This window comes from Mus caroli, chromosome X (genome assembly GCF_900094665.2).
Source record: "Mus caroli chromosome X, CAROLI_EIJ_v1.1, whole genome shotgun sequence".
NCBI classification, from domain to species: Eukaryota; Metazoa; Chordata; class Mammalia; order Rodentia; family Muridae; genus Mus; species Mus caroli.
The window spans coordinates 36,595,983-36,599,257 of NC_034589.1; positions in this window are offsets into that span (position 1 = coordinate 36,595,983).

Below are 3,275 nucleotides of genomic sequence, written 5' to 3' on the forward strand. Positions count from 1 at the left end.
ATCAGTGGAAAGAGAGGCCCATTGGTCGTGAAAACTTTATATGCCTCAGTACAGGGGAAGAAGTGGAAGTGGGTGGGTAGGGGAGTGGGGGGGAGGGTATGGGGGACTTTTGGGATAGCATTGAAAATGTAAATGAGGAAAATACCTAATTAAAAAAATTTTAAAAAGTGACAAAAATAATTTATGGGTTAATTAAATATATGAATACTAAAAGGTTAAAAGTATGTGCAACAATTACCTACACAAAAAATCAGAACTTTTTTTGTATTTTATAAAGAATGATTTGCATATAAAAGAACTTTTTGAATTTGGATACCGTGAAGAGTGGAGGTTAGATCTGTCTAACTTTGGGAAACTTTAAAAGAATAAGCTAAAATAAATCATGACAAACTTTTATCCTAAATGCTATCTGATTATAATTTTCATACATTCAATATAGTTATATCAAAATAAGATTTGAAGTAAAATTATTGTTAGATATAAACATTAAATAAGGATTGGAAACTTACAATTTATCGGCCAAGCTTAACCAGAAGACCAGTTTTGTATAGTTTTTGAGTTTAAAATATTCACTTGAATTTTATTTGTATTATTTAAAATAAAACAAAGAAAAGGAAATATAATAGACAAAGTACTTATTATTGAAATATTTACTACACCATCTTTTAAGTAAAAACTGTAAGAGTTCTATTTTCCTCCAGTATCAGTAGAGATCAGTTTTGGGTTATTAGATTATGTGGACTTTTATTCTCTTTCATATTTTTTCAAAAATTTGTGTAATCTTCATATGATGGAGATATAAATAATTAATGAACCTCTTAGAGGGCATGAAATGAATATGTGCTAATAGTGCTGAACATTTCCTCTGTTTTGTGATTGAAACCTTTAATAGCATTTACCTAACCCACATATCTGATACAGTGACAGACAGGTAGATCAGTGGAATAGAAATGAAGACCCAGAAATGAATCCACACACCTATGGTCACTTGATCTTTGACAAAGGAGCTAAAACCATCCAGTGGAAAGATGACAGCATTTTCAACAAATGGTGCTGGCTCAGCTGGCAGTTAGCATGTAGAAGCATGCAAATTGACCCATTCTTATTTCCTTGTAAAAAGCTCAAGTCCAAGTGGATCAAGGAACTCCACAGGAAACCAGATACATGGAAACTAAGAGAAAAGAAAGTGGGGGAAGATCCTTAAGCACATGGGCACACAGGAAAATTGCAGGAACTGAACACCAGTGGTTTATGCTCCAAGATGAAGAATTGACAAATAGGACCCCATAAAATTGCAAAGCTTCTGTAAAGCAAAGGACACTGTCAATAGGTCAAAATGGCAACCAACACATTGGGAAAAGATATTTACCAACCCTACATCCAATAAACAAATTATCCCATTTTTTAAAAATGGGGTATAGAGCTAAACAAGAATTCTCAACTGAGGAATACCGAAGGGCTGAGAAGCACCTGAAAAAATATTCAGCATCCTTAATCATCAGGGAAATGCAAATCAAAACAACCCTGAGATTCCACCTCACACCAGTCAGAATGGCTAGGATCAAAAATTCAGGTGACAGCAGATGCTGGCGAGGATGTGGAGAAAGAGGAACACTCCTCCATTGTTGGTGGGATTGCAAGCTTGTACAACCACTCTGGAAATCAGTCTGGCAATCTAGCAATACCCCTCCTGGTTATATACCCAGAAGATGTTCCAACTTGTAATAAGGACACATGCTCCACTATGTTCATAGCAGCTTTATTTATAATAGCCAAAAGCTGGGAAGAACCCAGATGTCTCTCAACAGAGGAATGGATACAGAAAATGTGTTACATTTACACAATAGAGCACTACTCAGATATTAAAAACAATGAATTCATGAAATACTTAGGCAAATGGATGGAGCTAGAAAATATCATCGTGAGTGAGGTAACCCAGTCACAAAAGAAGACACTTGATATGCACTCACTGATAAGTGGATATCAGCCCAGAAGCTCGGATTACCCAAGATACAATTCACAGACCACATGAAGTTCAAGAAGAAGGAAGACCAAAATGTGAATACTTTGGTCCTTCTTAGAAGGGGGATCAAAATACCCATAGGAGGAGATACAGAGACAAAGTGTGGGACAGAAACTAGAAAGAAAGGCCATGCAGTGACTGTCCTACCTGAGGATCCATCACATATAGTTACCAAAACCAGACACTATTGTGGATGCCAACAAGTGCTTGCTGACAAGACTCTGTTTTAGCTGTCTCCTGAGAGGCTCTGCCAGTTCCTGAGAAATACAGAGGTAGATGCTCACAGCCAACCATTGGACTGAGCACTGGGTCCCTAATGGAGGAGATAGAGAAAGTACTCAAGGAGTTGAAGTGGTTTGCATCCCCTTAGGAGGAACAACAATATGAACCAGCCAGTACCCCCAGAGCTCCCAGGGAATAAACCACCAACCAAAGGATACTCATGGAGGGACCCTTGGCTCCAGCTGTCTTTGTAGCAGAGGGTGGTCTTGTCTGGCATTAATGGGAGGAGAGACCCTTGGTCCTGTGAAATGTCGATGCTCCAGTGTAGAGGAATGCCAGGGCAGGGAAGTGGGAGTAGGTGAGTTGGTGAGCAGGAGGAGGGGATATAGGACATGGGGTTTTCAGGGGGGAATCCAGGAACTAGGTTAACATTTGAAAAGTAAATAAAGAAAATATCTGCCTGGTGTGGTGGCACACGACTTTAATCCCATAACTCAGGAGGCAGAGGCAGGCAGATTTCTGACTTCGAGGCCAGCCTGGTCTACAAAGTGAGTTCAAGGACAGCCAGAGCTATACAGGGAAACCCTGTCTCAAAAACCAAAAACCAAAACCAAAACAAAAACCAAATATCTAATAAAGGAAAGAAGAAAAAAAAAAACAAGAAACATACACACACATACATGCACATGCATTGTAATTACATAGTATGTGTTATAAAAGTCACTAGAAATAACGAAACAATTTGAAATTTTCATTTCCAGATGAATGAGGTTATAGGCTTCTATGTGAGGGCTAATGTATATAGAAACTGATCCTAGAGACTCTAATATTTTTAGAAATTTCCTTGGTCCTTGATTCTGCTGGTCCTGTGAATCTGAAAAGAATTGGTGTTAAGCACCATGAGAAAATAAAAAAAAAATGTACTACTGAAAATGTGTGAATTGTTATTTAATTTTTAATATTGATTTTTAAATGTGAATTTTAAAGTTTGATATGCTAAATATCAATGTCTTGGATATATATATATATA